Here is an 18,578-nt window from a genome sequence, read left to right as displayed (position 1 = left end):
TGCCCCTCCCACTACCCCTACCCCTTTGGACCTTTTCTTCCTATTTTGCATTATCGATTATTCATTCTAATCATTGGTACATTTTAGGTATACAATATAATGACATTCATCATTGGAAATTTGCACCTTTACATAGTCTCCCTTGGTTCTTATTTTTCACCCTTGCCCAGCCCTCCCTTCAACCCCTCCAGTCCTCCCTATTTACAAAGATTTTGTTCCTATTTTTCCATTTTGTCATATTAATCCCATTCCCTTCTATCCTTTCCCCTAGCCCTCCCACTTCCTTCCCCTTTGCCCCCTTTCTTCCTATTTCACATTACCTATTATAGATTTAGTCCTTATTTACACTTTCAGTTTCTCACACCAGAGAAAGTATTCAGTATTTATACATGTGTGTCCTATTTATTTCACTTAAGAGGATTACCTCAATGTGCATCCACTTAGCTATACATGTCTCTAATTTCTCATTTTTTTATGGCTGAGTAGTACCCTATTTTATTAAAAAAACACATTTTCTTTATCCAGTCTCCAGTTGATGGGCATTTGGGCTGTTTCCAAGTTTTAGCTATTACAAACTGTGCTGCTATGAACATGGGCACACAGATATCACTGTGGTATAATTCTTTTAATTCTTTGGGGAAGATCCCCAGCAGTGGAATAGTGGGGTCAAATGGGACTTCCAGTCCTAGTTCTTTGAGGTATCTCCATACTGATTTCCACAGTGCTTGCACCAGTCTACACTCCCACCAGCAGTGGAGCAGGGTTCCTCTTTCCCCACAGCCCCACCAGCATTTGTTATTGGTTGATTTCATGATAGCAGCCATTCTTTCTGGAGTGAAGTGGAATCTCAGCGTTGTTTTCATTTGCATCTCTCGAATGACCAGTGATGTTGAACATTTTTTCATGTTATTTATTTGCTATTTCTACTTGTTCTGTCTGAGAAATGTCTGTTCATTTCAGATGCCCATTTTCAGAATGAGTCTTTAAATTTGGGAGGTCTGATCTTTTTCAGATTTTTATAGATTCGAGATAGTAGACCTTTGTCTGAGGAAGAGCAGGTGAAGATTTTTTCCCACATTGTGGGTTGTCTCTTCACACTACTGGTGGTTTCTCTTGCTGTACAGAAGCCTTACAATAAGAAGAGATCCCACTTGTTGATTGTTTGTGCTAGTTCACAGGCAACTGAGGTTTTGTTCATAAAATCTTTTCGTACACCGATGTCTTCAAGGGTTCTACCTAACTTCTTTTCCAACTGGTTCAGAGTTTCTATTTTAATATTTAGATCTTTAATCCATTTTGATTTTAGTTTAGTGCATGGTGAGAGATATAGTTCTAGTTTTAATCTTTGACAAATTGAAGCCCAATTTTTCCAGCAACATTTATTAAAAAGGCTACCTTTCCTCCAGTGAGGCTGTTTGGCTCCTTTATCGAAGATGAGATGGCTGAGTGTGTCTGGCATTGTTTCTGCATCTTCTAATCTGTTCCAGTGGTCCTCAGATCTGTTTCTTTGCTAGTACCATGCTGTTTTTATCACAGTAGCTTTGTAGAAGAGTTGCAGGTTGGGGATTGTGTTACCCCCTGCCATGTCTCTGTTACCTAGAATTGCTTTTGATATTCTGGGTCTCTTCTTGTTCCAAATGAGTTTTTGGATTGTTTTCTCAAGGTCCATGAAGTATGCTGCTGGGATCTCAATTGGAATTGCCGTGAATGTATATAGCAGTTTTGGAAGTATGGCCATTTTCACTATATTAATCCTTCCTACCCAGGAGCAGGGGATGTCTGTCCATTTTCTGATATCATCTTCAATCTCTCTTTTCAGAGTGCCATAGTTTCCAGAGAAGAGGTCTTTGATTTCTTTTGTTAGGTTAATTCCTAGGTATTTCAGTTTTTTGGATGCTATTGTGAAAGGAATTATTTGCCCTATTTCTCTCTCAGTGAGTCTGTCCTTTGTGTAGAGGAAAGCTATTGATTTTTGTGTGTTGACCTTGTAACCAGCTACTTGACTGAGTTTGGTTATTAAGTCTAGAAGACTTTTGGTGGAGTTCTTGGGGTCTTCTATATACAGTATCATGTGATCTGCAAATAATGACAGTTTGACTTCATTTCTTTTATTTACTTCTTTTATTTTACTTCTTTATTCCTTTCATTTACTTCTCTTGTCTAATTGCTGTGGCTAATGTTTTCAGAACTATATTGAACAAGAGTGGTGATAGTGGACATCCTTGTCTTGTTCCTGATTTTAGTGTGAAGGATTTTAGTTTTTGACCATTTAATATGATATTGGCTGTTGGTTTTTCATAGATGGCTTCTATCAGTTTGAGGTAAAGACCATCTATTCCAATCGTTTTAGGGTTTTTATCATAAATGCATGTTGGATTTTGTCAAATGCTTTTTCTGCATCTATGGAGATAATCATATGGCTTTTGTCCTTGGCTCTATTGATATAGTGTATTACATTGATTGATTTGCATATATTGAACCATCCCTGCATTCCTGGGATGAATCCCACTTGATCAGGGTGTATGATCTTCATAAAGGTTTATTCTTTGTATAAAGTTCTATAAGTTTTGACAAATGCATAGTGTCATATATCCACTATTACAGTATAAAATTAGTGCCACTCCCCTAAAAATCTCTTATGCTGCACCTATTCAAGTTTTTTCCCTATTTTAATTCCTGACACTGATCTCTTTAACATCTCAAAAGCTTAGCCTTTTCCAAAAATATTATTTAATGGAATTATTCCTTTTTAGACTAATTTATTTCTTTTAGCTACAAGCCTTTAATTTCCATCCACATATTTGATTTCTTGTTACTTCTTGCTATGGTTCAATGGCCTCCCTTCACAATGCATATGTTGTCAATATAATGATATTAGGAAGTGGCGCCTTTATGAGGTATTAGGGCATGAGGGTTTCTCTCTCATTAAAGAAGTAATGGTCCTTAACACAGAGGCTTCGCACAGGGTTCAGCTGGCTTGTTCCCCTGTTCTTCCCTTCTGGTTTAAATTCTACCCTGGCTCCCTAGTGCCTTCTGATGTGAGGATGTGGCAAGAAGGCCCCCCACCTGTGCTGTCACCATCTTCTTGAAGCTCCTAGTCTCCAGGATGATGAGAAATAAATTTCTTTAATTTATAAATGATCTATTCTCAGGTATTTTGTTGCAGCAGTATAAAATAGGCTTGAAATTCCTTTCATTGCTCAGGTAAATCATAGTCTGGTTACATGTTTTCCTACAGAAGAACGTCCTGGTTTCTTATAGTGTTTTGATAACTGAAGAAAACTTATATAAACATTCATACATAGGCTTTTGTGCACATAAAACTTAAAATTAATTGGGTAAAAACCTGGGAGCAATATTACTGGATTAAGTCTATACTTAGCTGAATGAAGAAACTGGGAGACTGTGTTCATAACTGCTGAACCACTTGGTACTTTTTCACCAGCAATGGATAAATCGTTGTTCTGTATACTCACCCTAAATTGATACTGAAAGTTGTTTTTAAATTCAATTCATTTAGCAGAAACAGCTACAAACAGAAAACAAGACAATGTGAAAGAAATTTAAAAATGTAGAGATCAAAAATTATTTTAAAATTAATTATCTTTACATAAATAAGATATTTAAGCCAACGAATAGGAACACAATACTCTAAAAAGTGCATTCATTCAAAAGAAAGTGTTTTTGAAAGTTAAAATATGGCAGCAGAAAACGCAAACTCCATAGAACAGTTTAAAATAAGTATATTTAGAGTATATTAGTGAGAAATAGCATAAAAGTCAAGGTATAACAAAATACAAAAGGTGAATTCAGTAATCTAGATTCCAACATCTGACAAAAAGAATGAACAAAGAAAGCTAGAGGTGAAAGTTAGAGTTCCATTTTCATGGAACCATCAGTAGTCCAGAGAATATAAGAAAAATGCAGTGAATGAAAGAATAGCCATATTTTGAGACATTGTTGTGAAATTTCAGATTACTGAGAATAGAGAATTATTATTAAATCATATTAGGGAAAATTAAAACTACAAAAATGAACTATGAAAATGTAAGAATCAAAATGAATGACATTGGCTGGAAGACTCAAGGCAAGACCACAGACTAGAAAACCAAATACATTAAGAAAATATTATTTGGAATTTTGTATTGAGAATTTTAGTGTATTTGGTTTTCTGGTATCTGGTGCTACCATGTATCTGCCAGTCAATACTGTGAACAACATCATGTCTAACTCCAACTTGCCGTAGGAGTACATTTGGAGGAACAAGTGAAAATATATGTGCAAAATATTTCATAAGCTACAAAAACATATTAAATCCTTAATAACATGTACACAAACTCTTGTGTTATCTGAATATTGTTGAGAATGTTTTCTAAAGCATAAATATTTATCTTATCAATGCATGAGGAAATATAGGAAGTTATCATCATTTTGTAAAAACTGTCAGTAATTTCTTAAAACTATAATATTTAATGCATAGAAAGACAGATTGAAATGGAACCAAGAATTTATTCCATTGCCAGAGAAAGGAAGACAATGTTTTGTATACAAAATAGAAATAATTCTGGCATAATCCCACCAAATGCAGAGAAGTAAAGAAATCAGAGGAAAACTATGGAATCTGAGGGGATTGCCTCTCACATTGTGTATAAAAGTATGAGTAATCCAGACATGGTGCCACAAGGCTATAATCCCCAAACATGGGAGACTGAGGCTGGATTGCCACATGTTTGAGCCTGGGCTACATAATGAGATGCTGTCTCAAAACAAAAGAAACAAAAACAACACTTAAATTCCATTATCCCTGAAAGAATGGGCATCATCAAGAAATTAATTAATAACAAATGCTCGTGAGGCTGTTAGGGGAAAATGAACCCTTTTGTACTGTTTATGAGAATGTAAACTAGTACAGCCTCTTGGGAAATCAATATGGAGTTTCCTCAAAAACAAAAAAGCAAAACAACAACAAAAAAACAACTAAAAGTAGAAATTCCATTTGACCCAGCTAGTCCCCTTCTAGGTATCTTATCAAAAAGAGTAAAGACATCACATTAACGATTCATGCATACCCATGTTTATAGAAGCATAATTCTAATAGCTAGATCTCTGAAGAAGTCTATACCTCCATCAACAGATGAATAGATACAATGTAATACTATTTAGCTATTAATAAAAATACACTTCAGGTTGGGGATTTAGCTCAGTGTTTTCGCCACCTGCCTCGCAAGCGCAAGGTCCTGAGTTCAATCCCTGGTACCAAAAAAAATAAAAAATAAAAAAACCACAAGTAATTTGTAGAAAAATAGATATGCCTGGAGATCATTGTTAAATACAATAAATAAGAACCTAAAGTTAAATATCTCCTGGTTTCTCTTATATGAGAAACCCAATGAATAAATAAACAGCAAAGGAAGAGAAAGATAATAGGAAGTAGGGACATAAATCTTTCTCAAAGGGGAAGGGGATCAAGAGATGAGCAGAAGGGAGCGAGGGAAAGGAAAGGGGATGAACAAAGCAATTGGAATGTGTTAAGTATACACATCAACTCTGCACAAAAAATGTAAATATTCCGCATTGCAAACTAGTACCAAAAAAAGAAAGGTGATCAAGACAGTTGGAGGGAAGAGAGAGGGAAGGGAAATAAGATGAGAAAAAAATAATTGTTTATGTACCATTTTCCCACAAGGAATGCAAGCATTGTGTACTGTACACATGTACCAATAGAAAAAGAAAAACTTTTAAAGATTGCTAATAAAATGAAATGATCTTCTGATTAAAGAAACTGTGAATCTACTGATTTTAAAGTAAACATTTTAAGAGGTTTCCCTTTATCAAAGTGAGCTTTCTTTTCATGAGGGAAATAAGCTAACAACTAGATCGAGAGTTTCACCACATAAAGTGCACCAATCCACAAATTAGGTTTCCTATGTCTATAGAGTCTCCCCAAATATTGCTTCCTCTTTAAAGTTATATCTTCTAAGAAGCAATGACATTTACATTTATTTATCTTTTCTTATGTCTTGATATACCATGATGAAGAGGCAGATATGTAGTAATGAGAACTATTTGAGAAATATTCTGGGGAAAGTGAATAATAGTATGGCCTCATTATTGTTGAGTTTGGATGGTGTACATTTTGTGTTACTGTGACAGAATACTGAGACTAGTTGAGTTTTAAATTAAAAAATGCTTTCTCACAATTCTATAGGCTGAGAAGTCCAATATCAATGTACAAGCATTTGTCAAGTATCCTTACTATAGGATCTCATGGCAGGAGGCAGTACTGTAGAAGAGCATGTGTGGGCCGGGGATTTAGCTCAGTGGTTCTGTTGCCTGCCTTCCAAGCGCAAGGACCCGAATTCGATCCCTGATACCAAAAAAAAAAAAAAAAAAAAAAAAGAGCATGTGTGTGGGAAAGGGAGTGAATGAGGACAATGCATCATTCTTCAGAAACACACTAACATAGTAATAGCACTAACCCATTCACAAGGGCATAGCCATGATAAGCTAATTATCTCTTTAGATTAAACTCTCTCAGCACTGTTGCACTGGGCATTAAGTTCACAACATGTGAACTTTGGAGGATACATGTAAACCATGGCATGTATAAAAATAACTATTAAAATGAAAAATATCAAAATATGTTTTTAAATGAAAACATCACATACCAGATAATCTCACATAATATTTTTATAAGACCAGAAAGAAAATACATGGAATAAAATTGAAAGAAAAAGCAACAAAAGGGCCTAGAAATACCTTCTCCCCACTCAGTAATTAGAGTAGAAAAAATTTACTAAGGCATATGTTTTTCATAGTCAAAATTTTCCTTGGAGTTCTTATCTGCCCCTCAGGTTTACAAAAATATCTCTCTACTGATAAATAAATAGTTCTTTATATTGCTGATTTTTGAAGAATTTAGTAGGCAGCCAACTTACTAGTGCCTTCCAGCATTAAGATCATCAGCCATATTAACTGCACAAAGGTAAGGGACAATAAAGATTTAGAGTGGGTGGTACTGTCAATTAAAGGTGCGAGAAAAATATGAGGATAGCTACCCTAAAATTGTGAATACATTAAATAGAAATAAATTTATAAGTACTTTCAAGACCGTATTCACAAAATCAGGAGTTTTCAAATATGTACTCCATGGCCAATATGGAACTAAAACATGTAAAGAATGTGGGATAGACAGAGAATAGAGTCCTTGATCTAAAGGCACAAATAGTTATTTGAGGCAGTAATAGCTGCCTTGTCAAAATCCAATGGTTTAACTATGACTTCCAGGAAACATTTTTCCATAAGATTTTGGAAGAATCTATCACACAGATATAGCTAACCTGTAAAGTTGTAAATGTAAGGATTTTCATCCAACTCAGCATGGATAGAGTGCCCCCCCCATCAAATCTATTTAGTTATTCAGGTAGGTACTGATGCATATTAAGGTTATAAATTCACTCATTTAATTTCAGCACAATTTCTTCCACTTGAAGTGTTAAACAAAGATTTTTGAATGAGTAAAAAATTGACAGACATGCAAAGTATGAGAATATATTCTCAGTCTTCCAGGCCATAATGGTTTTTACAGTGACTTTATTGGTGAGCAGCAAGAAATAATGACATGGCTAGATTGAAAGGGTGATGTATAATGAACACAAGGCTGAAGATTTTCATGCCAATCCTTCTGTAAAGAAATTCTTTTATAAAAGTGATGCTTTAGTAAAATTAGTCCTGCAGTCTTTTGCAGGGTGTTTTTCATGGAGTAGCTGAAAGTCAATATTAATGGAGATTTTGACAATAGCTCGTACTTATGGTCATAAGAAATTGCTGAAGGTGTTGCTTGATTGGACAATTTCAATGTAAGTACTTCCCTTATCCTGACACAACAAATGATATAAACAGTCTGTTTCTAGCTTAAAATATTAATTATTCAAAAGAATGCTCGTAATTATAGCTTCCTAATAATTAATGAGCAAGTTGTTATATTTCTGTCCTTAAAATGACTTTCTCCTGTCTCTATTCACTTTGAGTCAGTGAAGATAGCTTCTACAACTTCACAGTTCAATAAAAGAATCTCACAGGAGATCATTCCCCTGGATTCCATTACAGTTTTCAAGAAGCTGCTGTTTCCTTTTGAAACACTTGATGGCCTTTGTGTAAGCTTCTTCACAGAATAATTTACATAATGATTTAACCCTGCAATGAAGAACATCAGAAATTTAGTAATGTGAATCAAGCAGAATACATAAAATATCTACTTGACTGAAATAATTTCTAGTTCCTATATAGAACTTGACCTTTGAATAAGTATGAAATTTTAAAAGCTGTGTTGTGTGACATAAGTTCCAAGTCTCATTTCATATTTGTAAAGGATAATAAAAACTTTTACCTCTAAACACATATATGACATCTACAGTCCATTTTTTATTGTATATTAGTGATATGAAGACTATGGTCTCTCACATTCAGAGCAAAAGATTCCTTCTAGAAAATCTGTGTTCTTTACTATTAAATGTTCAATATAAATATTGGTGTGCAAGAGTATAAAAACTCTTTTTGTCATAAAAATGATTAGGAACATCATATATATTTGAGTCTGTCCAGAGCTGATCTACATTCACATCTGTCTTTTATCCTTCTCATGTTCTAGGTGTGCCAAGATGGTTGACCACTGGCAGGTGCTAGAGAGCTTTCTTTTGTCTGCTGCTGCCAGGTGGGTTTCAACCAATTGGAGGTATAGTCAGGTGATTTCAAACGTCAAAGTGCAGGAAAAAGCCTGTGCATTTTTTCTTCAATCTGTATTCTTCCGGCAGTACTGATGACAGTGTTATATCATCTCTACCAAAACCTCCTGTGGCATATTAGTTCCCGCAGGGTGAATCCATCCCCTGGTGTGCAGTAATACCACTTTTTTTCTGCTTTTCCCAGTGCAGAAGTGAGTTTCTCTAATTGCAAATATCTGAGTCTACTATTGGTTCCCCTGCTTTTCCATCAATTGTGCAACCAAATCTTTGTGCTTTCACAATGCTTTCTATTTTCCTATTTGGACCATGAATATTCATTATTATATTTAAATGCTAATTTCTTATACCAAAGATGTATGAAATCAGTTTCTTTGGAGTAAATGAAAGCAATAGAGAATTATATAAAATAAAAAATCAAAACCCTGTTTTTTTACCTTCTTCTATCTATTTGCTTTCTTCATTCATGAGTACTTTTTACTCATATATGTAATATTCAGGCAGCATGTTTACAAAGATGTACACAATTTCATAGGCTGTTTTTATTTACTTAAAATGTTTCTATGTTAGATTATATAAATCAACCTCAGTTTTTAAACTGGTAAATTGTGATTAATAATAAAGATGTAGTATAATTTGTAAGTACACATACGTTTATAAATTTTCTAATTCCTATCAGAGATTGGTATGTATTACATCACACCCTCATGAGTGATTGCTCATAGTAAATACAGTGTTTTCCAAAAGGATGAGTCACTATCTCATTTAAACTGTATTCTCTAAGTACTAGAAAGTAAAGAATATTTTTCAGATGATTATTAATCAGTTGTTCTTCAAATATATTTTTCTAATATAAGGATATTTGAAGTTCATATCCTTGTTTCATTTTTCAATTTTACTTGTTGTGCACATAAATATATCCATATATAGATATATGTCTATATATCTGTACATATATATATAGATAGACACAGTTATTAATATATTACTAAGAAAACACCTCCCTCCATATCAGTCATCATATGGAATATCTCCATTTTATTTTCCAGATAAATTGTCATGATTTTCATATAAAAGCTCCTGACTCCTTTCCAAAATTATAAATCTTAATAATTTATCTTGTCTTATTTCACTCTCAAGATCCCTAGCAAAATCCTTCATATTTGTAATGATTTCAGTGCAACATTTTAGTCTGGGCTTCAGTCGAAATTTTCCACTATATCAGCATTATAATTAATGCTTGCCATAGCTGACTTTTAAAATTCCTATATATTCGATGTTGACATCAATATTGAATCTTTAGTTCAGTCTCAGCATATGTATTGAAGTTATAATATTTTTTAATATTTACACAAAAATGTTTCCTTTTGCCTCTTCACACCATGAATTTCATCAATCAAGTTCTGAATTTCAAAACATCTCTGCATTTTGTTGCAAACCATATTTGATTTCTTGATTTCTCTACTATATTTATCAGTGAGCTTAGCTGTTTTATTTCATTCTTCCTTTTCTGTTTCTTCTTTCTACTTCCCTTTCATTTCTGCTTCCCATTCTCATTCCTTTTTACTGTCTTTCATTTTATTTGTTCTTTCATTCTGTCTATTTTGTCAGGTTTTAATGCCATAGTCACAATCTAAAGTGACCTTTTAAAATAATAGAGTGTAGGGTTTTACCCAGCCTTTTCTGGGCTTTGGAATAAAATATACATTATGTTATTTTAGCAATTCCTTGAATAGAATAGAATTTACATTCTCATTCTATGAGTCTGGTGCTTTCCTTAGAGATTATATTACAAACCTACTGCCACAGAAACAAATTAACATAAACTTAGTGGCCACTAAAAATCATGTGGGGTTAAAATCAAGGGTTGCACTACACCAGGAACCACTGAGGGAGCCCTGCTTCTTAAGGCTGCCAACACTTGCTGATTAATGACACTCTGTCACCTTTCAAACCAGTCACTTTTCTGTCTCTACCTCCATCTCCTAACCCAGTCCTCAATTCTAGACTTTGATTAGAAGCTCTTTTTATTGTCCACAAAGTCTAGCAGACTCTTGCAGAGATGATGAAGAACATGTAGCATGGGCCTCTCAGAAAGCAGGATAATTGAGATGAGATACAATTCGAGGGGAAAGGCTCAGTGAAATTTTTCTAATACATCATCACTCATTCCAATCATCAACTCTAACCATCCGGTGGTGGCAAACCTATGGAACTCAAAGCCGTCTCTGTTGGCCCTTGAGCCAAGTTGGCTCAGCATCAATCATTGGATAAGTTTTTTTTTTCTAAACTAAAGCCTCAGTAATTAGGTTCAACTGCAGTGTTGGCACTTTGTGATAAATAAGTGGATTATAGGTTAGTTTGGGCACTCGGTCTCTAAAAGGTTCACCATCACTGATTCAAGCTATCAATTTTATTTCCTTGCCCTTTTACATTTTTTTACATTAATTCCACTTGAATTATCCAGGTGAATATTTCTGTCTTTAAAGTGATAGGATTAGAGCACTTATTTTCAGTACCTTAATTAATTTGTACTGTATAACATACATTTGTAGATAATTTATATTTCTTTCATAAATAACAAAATTGTATAACCAGAGACAGATATAGGAATTTAAAATATAGGTAAGAATGGACACAAAATCAAGGATATTGCCAATCCTATCCATCAGTACAACCTTTCCATTTTATTTTCAAAGTTGATCCAGCTTTGGGCCATTTTCAGTCACCTCTACTGGGACAAGCTGGTCCAAACACCATCATGTCTTACTTGGATTACCACCCTGTGCTTCCATTGGTTCCCCTTCCTCTTACCTCATTTAGTCTTCTTTTCTTTCAACAAATTCCTTGGTCCCATCTTGTCACTGTTCAATTTAAATTCCCTCCTTGCTTCCACTTCTTTCATTGGAAATGTCTCTTTCCTAGTAAGGCCCTTCCTAAGGACACTGCATGAAATTCCACTCTGCCCATACCTCTAAGCTGACTTTTTCCATTTCCCTTCTCTATTTTCTTTAAATACTGATCACATTTCAATAATTAGAATACAGTTAACTTATTTTTTAAATTGTCCTTTATTACTTATATGAATAAGAAAACAAAAGAAAAACCCTATTATCATTAACACTAAGAAAAGTCACAACCACTAGTGAGTACTAGTATTTGTTAAATAACTGAAAGTTGATTGTATCATTTAGATCATTCACTGCCTTATTATGTTGTTCCTTTGCTGTACTAACTGGTGAGAATTCTCTATTGTATTCTAACAATGTCTGTCTGGATTTGGGAATTTTCTACTTTTTGCTCCTGTTTTTTATATTGTGAAATGTAAAAGCTAATGTTTATAGGCAATGATTTATTTTTTCTTGGGGAGTACTACCTCTTGTTAATATGGAATTTCATTCTGGAGTTAAATTCTGTTTTGTGTTGCATCAAAATTATAACATTAGTTTCATTTTTAGTGGTACTTTTCTAAGACATTTTATATTTTTTCTTTGAAATTTATCTTGGTTATATTTCTTAAAAATAGAGTACTGTATCATTAGATTATTTTTAGTCTTTAATAATTTGTAAAGAATTGTAGAGGATTTAATTCCTTCATATCCTGTAACTATTTTCTACACATATATATGTGTGTGTTTTCTGTGACAGATTTTTAAAATTAACACCCTAAACTAATTATTATTTCCCTTCATTCCTTTACACTTGATCCATATTTTCCTTCCCTGATAGATAGATCAATGTCCTATTATTTCCCCCTGCCTCGTATGTTTCCCATGTTGAATTCAGATAGGATTGTTGCTTCAAATATAATTTTTTAAATTATATATACTTATCTATGTATCATTTATACATTATCATCATGTAAGTATAGTATATATGTATAGATAATATCTATTACATATAATTAATTATAACATATTCATATATAGCATATCATTATAGTGATATATTAGTAACTGTATATTTACTGGTATCTATGAGCATTATCCTTACACTTCTAGATTAATACTCCATGTCACATAAAACTTTTAGCACACATATAAAACATCTTATCTATAATTTCCTTCTAGTGTTTTAAATTTCTGATTTTTATTTTTCCCGTCTCATTTTCCAGACAGAGTGATCATTTTAAATGTAGGCCATATTTCTCCACCACATAATTCTTTGGGATTGTTTCATTTTCATAATCCTAATCATTCTTTTCTGGACATGATAAATTTTCAAATTTCTCTTAGTTTTTTTGGAGGGAGAAGGACTATGTTTTAATTTCTTCTGCTCATTTGATTTTTCTTTTAGAATGTTCTCCTGGCACATTGCTTCTTTATTTTGCTCTTTTTCTTTAATGCTACTGATTCTCCTCGAGCAACTTTTGATTCTTTGTGATTCTTTGTGATTGGACTGCTGCTATGTTTTTGTTCAAGCGGAAAAGATGATTGAAGGCTTTATATAAAAAGTCAGAATGGTTTAAGATTGCTCTTTTTATGATCCATTTGCCTAAAGCTGGAAGCAAAGTTGCCTTTCCCAATGACCAAATAAGGGGTTGTTTTCTTAGGCACTGAGAAAGTATGTGAATTTCTTTCATGAATACAATTACTTTCAGTCCCCTCTATCCACCTCTGCACTTAATTCTGAACCTGCTCGGATTTTCCTCAAGCTCTGCCCTTCTTTGTCATTGTTCGAATGTGAGCTAAATCTGAAACTAAGCAAGGTACTTCATTAAGGTACAGATCATGATTTTAGATTGGCATTTGGTCTTAGGGATGATATATAGAAAGGAGGTGCACCTATTTCTCCAGCTGGTAAGAATATCTTTCTCTAATCATTTACTATGAGGATTGATCCGGTACTTCCTTTCACATTTTATATTTCTTAACTCTGAATTTAGTGTACTTTCTTTTGTAATTAGTTTTCTAGTATTCATATTAAGACTGTTGCATTTCTGATATTGATAGCTTTGTATTTTCTCTACATTATATATTTTGGAATTTTGCATCATTTCCCATGGAAATTAATCATGTATGTATTTATGGTTTATATGTGTGTTAAATATATACCCCTCCAGTTATCCTAACAGACCATATATCAGAGGATATTTTTAGTATATGTGTTTGAACCTTCCCATTAGTCTAACCTTACTACATTTAAATTTTTTACATAAATGCGTCATTATATTTGAAAAATTGGTGATTGAACAACTGGAATGTGTATTCATGAAATAAATCAAGGAAATTTCTATTTCATTTAAAGACTCAAATACTCCCATCAATGGAATCTCAGGACAATCTTTGGGTCTGAAAATCTGGAAAACTGCTCCCTGTGTAGCAAGAATTTGTTGCCTTGACAAATTGTTCTGATTCACCTTCAAGGACAGAGGTCAAACAGGCATTCCTTTAACACTTTGAAATTGTCTTTTCAACATCAGAATAAAAACATAAAGCCAAAAATATACCACCTAATGTTACTTGCATAATTTCTAGTAAACACGTTTGTGCATTTGATTTTTTACATTAGAATCTCTTTTTAAATTTTTATTTTAATATAATTCAACTAGATATTAATGAAGAAAATATAAAAAGCTTAATTCTATGAAAATCATGAAACAAAATTTCACAACAAAACAATTGTAGAATAATAATGGTTAATATTATAGAATCTCTTGAGATGATGTCACAACCTTTAATAATTATGATATACTTCATTACTTTTATCTATTAATTTGACCAATAGTTATTGAGCACCTACTATATAAAAATGCTTTCAATACATTGACATCTGTGAAGTCAAGACAACAGATTAAGATTTCTTACTTTATGGAGTAACTATCTCAGAGAGTGTACCTCAGGATAAACTCATTTTTTTCTTTCTCATTGACAATAAAGCTAAATCTAATGGTAGATGGCCTAAGAATAAAAAGAAATGAAACCTCTAATTCAAGTACTCATGTGTAAAAATTTGCTAAATATCTTGAAAATAGTGAAGAATAAGAATTTTAAATGTTTTATATTGACATGTGAAAATATCTTCAAAAGTAAAACAGTATAAAAGCATTAAATTTGCACTTTTGTATTTATTATGGTTTCTGTATAAACAGGATAGTTTCTGTGTTAGTCACCTTTCTTTTGCTATTACAAAAGCCCAAAATAATCACAATACTGTAATAAGAAAACATTATTTTGCCTCACAGTTTTGAAAGTTGTAATCCAGGATCAAATGGACCACTTGCTGGAGAGTCTGTGGCTCAGCAGGGCAACTTACCTTGTGGCCTGAGCAAGAGAGAGAGGAAGAAGCTGGTGTTTCAGTATCTCCGTGAAAGACCCTGGAGACTGATCCCTCCCAGTTGTCCCAGCCCTTTAAGTTTCCCCAAGTCCCAGTAAACTTCAAGATGCAGACCAAGCCTTTAGCATATCACCTTTGGAGGACACTTCAGATCCAAGCTGTCTGAGTTTCTTTTATTGTCTTCTTTCAAATTTGCAGCCTAGTAACACAGCAATTCAAAAAAAAAAAGTGTGATTTTAAGATATTCCAATCATTCTGAAATGAGATTCTCATAAAGAAAATGGACTTTTTCATTTGAAGCCTGGGTCAAGATTCTGTCAGTTTTTCTAGTTAAAAAATGAAAATATCAGTCAATCATCATTTGTTTCCAAATATCTAAATACTTGACAATATACAGACAAAGCTTCTGGTGAAAAATTGAATTTTCATGTGTTGTTTTTTTTCACCCATTAGAATATATCAAAGTAATTGAGTCACTGAAGAATTTTCTCAATTCAGAATAAATCCATTAAGCTTTAAGAAAAATATGCCTCGTAAGGAAGTTTCCAGGCTATTGTGACCATGTGTTCTGAAGACCCTTAAAAGACAATTACTCCTTTAACTCTGCCATGCTCTCCTCAACCTTTATGAGAAAAATAAATCAGAAAAACTCACTTTTGTATATGAACATTTTCTGTCATTTTAGGCTAAATTGAATTCACCTTTCTCACAGTACTATACCATAATGAGCTGATGGTCTTCAAAGCAATCATATACAGTTTAAATTGAATTTTTAAAATTCAGAATAGTATCTTTCCAGCCTTGGAATAAATGATATATATAAAAATTCTAAAGTTATATGTAATATGTGTAAGGTTTATAATATTACCATATAAAATAATATATACTTTTATATATTAAACATATATAAAATTTTGCTGTGTTAGAATGTCCAATATTGCTGGCCATTGGAGACATACAAATTAACACTGAGATTTGATCTTACTGCAGAAAGAAGGGTTATCATCAAGAAATCAAATAATAACAAGTGCTGATGAGGCCGCAGGGGAAAAGAAACCCTTCTACATTGTTGGTGGGAATGTGAACTAGTGCCACCACTGTGGAAATCAGTATGGAGATTCTTTAAACAACTAAAACTGGGAGTTCCATTTGACCTAGATATTCCTCTTTTAAATATCTTCCCAAAAGAGTTAAAGACATCACACCACAGTGATATATGTATATCTACATTTATAGCAGCACAATATGTAATAGCTAAATCTTACAAACAGCCTATATGTCCATCAGCAATAAAGTAATAAAGAAAATGTGATATTTACACACAATGGAGCAATATTTTGACATAATGAGGGATAAATTTGAATTATTTATAGGAGAATACATGCACCTTGAGATCATAATATTAAGTGAAATAAATCAGACACACAAGCTTAAATATTGCATGGTTGCTATTATATGAAAAATCCAAAATATAAATAAAGAGCAAAGTAAAAGATATATAATAGGGAGATAGATGTTTCTTAAATAGGAAAGGGAATCAAGCAATAGAAGAATGAGGGAGGGTAGGAAGTGAAAGGTGATGACAAAAGGAAATTAGTTGTGTTATATACATGTACCAACTCCCCACAAGGAATGTAAACATTATGTATGGCAAATATGTATTAATGAAAAATAAAAAACTGAAAAAATTACAGTACAGAGACAAATACCAGACATACTACAAATTGCAATTGTAAGTTTTGATATAGTTTCAATTTTAGGGATTTGATTAATATGAGGTTGGAAAAGTTCAATGTCGTCTAATTAACACCTTGAAAGGGATTTTTCTTTCTCATTTTCTTCCTGTTCTCCAGATATTATAGCCATAAGATACTGTCTCAGAGCCTTTGAGTTTAATCTTTTATGAAATAGTTTTAATGAATTTTCTATGCCTTGCAATTTCTTCTGTTTATATACACTTGGGAAAGTTTACTAAATATTTATTTATCAACTTTTGGATCAAGTTAATCTTCAAAAAACATTTAGGAAATTATATGTATTCACAATTTTAAATTATTTCCCTAATGCAAGGATACAGTAGAAACTTTAGTTGACTATCCAATTGATTAAATATTTTTGGAAGTTTACTTCCTGATGTGTCCAGAAACATTTTCATTAGTTTTTTTAATACTCAACAATTTTTGTTTACACATTTAGTTTATTTCCCATAATTCATAATTAGTGGTAAAAGTAGTGAAGAATATAATTTTTAATTTCTTAAAATTAATTTTATTGGTACATTTTAGGTGTACAATATAATGACATTCATCATTGGAAATTTGCACCTCTACATGATCTCTCCTGGTTCTTATTTTTTCCCCCATTCACCTGCCCTCCCTTCAACCCCTCCATCCCTCCATATTTACAAAGACTTTGTTTCCATTTTTTCATTTTCTCATTAATTCCATTCCCTTTTTTCCTTTCCCCTACCCCTCCCACTTCCCCTTCCCTTTGTACACTTTCTTCTTATTTCACATTATCTATTATACCTTTTAGTCCTTATTTACACTTTCAGCTTCTCACACTAGAAATCCTATTTGGTATTTATACATGTGTGTTCAATTTACTTCACTTAAGAGTATTACCTCAATGTGCATCCATTTAACTATAAATGCCTCTAATTTCTCATTTTTTATGGCTGAGTAGTACTCCATTTTATTTTAAAAACCACATTTTCTTTATCCACTCTCCAGTTGATGGGCAATTAGGCAGTTTGCCAGTTTCAGCTACTACCAATTGTGCTGCTCTGAACATGGGTGCACATATATCACTGTGGTATGATTCTTTTAATTTTGGAAGGAAGATACCCAGCAGGATGAATAGCTGGGTCAAAAGGGACTTCGAGTACTAGTTCTTTCAGGTATCTCCATAGTGATTTCCACAGTGATTGCACCAGTCTACACTCCGACCAGGACTGGAACAGTGTTCCTCTTTGCCCACAGCCCTGCGAGCATTTGTTTTCAGTTGATTTCATGATAGCAGTCATTCTTTCTGGGGTGAGGTGGAATCTCAGCATTGTTTTCATTTGCATCTCTCAAATGACCAATGATGAACATTTTTTCATATGTTTACTTGCAATTTATACTTCTTTGTCTGAGAAATGTCTATTCATTTCAGATGCCCATTTTTTGATTGGGTCTTTAAATTTAGGAGGTCTGATTTTTTAAGTTCTTTATAGATTTGAGGTAGTTCACCTTTGTCTGAGGAACAGCAGGTGAAAATTTTTTTCCAACATTGTGGATTGTGTCTTCACACTGATGGTGGTTTCTCTTGCTGTGCAGAAACTATTTAGTAAGAAGAGATCCCACTTGATTGCTTGGGCTAGTTCACAGTCAACTGCAGTTTTGTTCATGAAATCTTTTCCTACATGAATGTCTTCAAAAGTTCTACCTAACCTCTGTTCCAGCCGATTCATTGTTTCTATTTTAATATTTAGATCTTTAATCCATTTTAATTTTAGTTTATTGCATGGTGAGAGATATAGGTCTAGTTTTAATCTTTGACAAGTTCAAACCCATTTTT

Source organism: Heterocephalus glaber, unplaced genomic scaffold (genome assembly GCF_053883595.1).
Source record: "Heterocephalus glaber isolate CG9 unplaced genomic scaffold, H.glaber_assembly_v1.0 deba00000347, whole genome shotgun sequence".
NCBI classification, from domain to species: domain Eukaryota; kingdom Metazoa; phylum Chordata; class Mammalia; order Rodentia; family Bathyergidae; genus Heterocephalus; species Heterocephalus glaber.
The sequence above is the reverse complement of the archived record's forward strand: the minus strand, read 5'-3'. Positions refer to the sequence as shown.